Genomic DNA, 1589 nt, shown 5'->3' on the forward strand with positions numbered 1-1589 from the left:
TTTTTGTAAAGGATCCAGTGTTGTTTTATTCAAATGCTTGACAATTTCAGTTTTTCCCCTGGGAGTGGTGGGGTGTTCATAAAAAGTTTCAGAAAAATGCAACTTGCAATTTACTGAACTTGCGCAAGGTGTGTGTGTGTGTTCTATGAATATACTCTAATTTACAGATGTGCACTCAAATCTATCTTCTTACAATTCTAGATTAACGTGTATCCAGGAGTGGGTCACATGGTTACACTACTTTTTCCAAAGGTCCTTTTTGTCTTTGTACACAATGTTTAAATATCCTCAAAATTCACAAATTACATTTTCTTAAATTATTACATGTTCCAGAAAGTAACTGCTTCAGAGTTAGGCAGGACCTCTTATAATGCAATTGTAACTTTTAATGTCCAATCAAATAAGGGCGCATGTATTGCAGCAAGCTGAACAAATTAAGTTACATATCTCTTTAAAATGACTAGGAAGTAACTTGTAGTAACAACGATTTACCATGGGATGTCAGCCTTTGAGCAAAGTGTCGAAGAGTGTCATATGAAACTCTAGATTAAAAAAAAAAGTGGAACAGTTTGATGTGGTTTCTGGAAACTAAAAATAAATTAACTTCCAACTTCTCTTTAGGTTGATTTTATATACTTGATTTAAGCAAGAAGAGAGAGTCGCAGTCTTTCTTTGTTAGTGCAGTAGATCTGACTTTGAATCTCTATTCCAAGTGTGGTCAAGATAGGGAACTTTAACTCATCTCGTCATCTCATTTACAGGATAATTTAAAGATCCCAGATAAAACTCATGTAAGCTCAGCCTGCCTGGGTTTAAGCCCAGGACCGTCTCAATGTGAAGAATAGTGCTAACCACTTTGCATGTGGTACTGGGCAGATGTTTTTAGCCACTATTGAGGACAGTGATTCCACACAAAAAGCCACAGGGGGCAATTTAGTGACAAGAATATCATAAAAGAGAGCTTATGGCAAAGGCCTGATTTCAGAATCCTAACTTCAATATGAAATTGCATTTTCTTTTTTCAAATGGGGGGTGTTGCTGTTTTTGCAGAGTATCTAACGAATGAAAGCAACAGGTTATCAAATGCATCGTCTGAACACTGCCAGCAGTCACCTTCTCAGGATCACTCTCTGCCCTGGTAATTAACAAATAATTTGTATTTTAAATAGTTAACGCTGGTACATGTGTTCCATTACCCCCCAACACTGGAAGATAAGCACAGTGAGAAAGGAGATGAGGAGGCAAGGACTAATCATGGTGACTGCATAGAAAAGAGGAAAACTGCAAATGTATAAAAAGTATGTGATATCTGTTTAGATCTCTTCACAGCACTTGTATTTATTATCACGTTTAGGTGCATCATTAATAATTCATTCACCTTTCCTCCAGAAGTTTTTCAGGTTAATAGGAGCCCCTATCAGCACCAAATCAATTTGAGCTTGGTCATAGATCAAAAGACAATCACAGACAAAATCATGCTGAAAATCTACATTGCATATCCTTTTTTATTATTTTAAAAGAAATGAAAATGATGAACCTACCAAGAGTGGCCATAATCTGTCATATTAGTGATTGAACACATGTTTTAG

The sequence above is a fragment of the Pundamilia nyererei genome, unplaced genomic scaffold (genome assembly GCF_000239375.1).
Source record: "Pundamilia nyererei isolate P.nyererei 1_Seehausen unplaced genomic scaffold, PunNye1.0 scaffold00025, whole genome shotgun sequence".
NCBI classification, from domain to species: Eukaryota; Metazoa; Chordata; class Actinopteri; order Cichliformes; family Cichlidae; genus Pundamilia; species Pundamilia nyererei.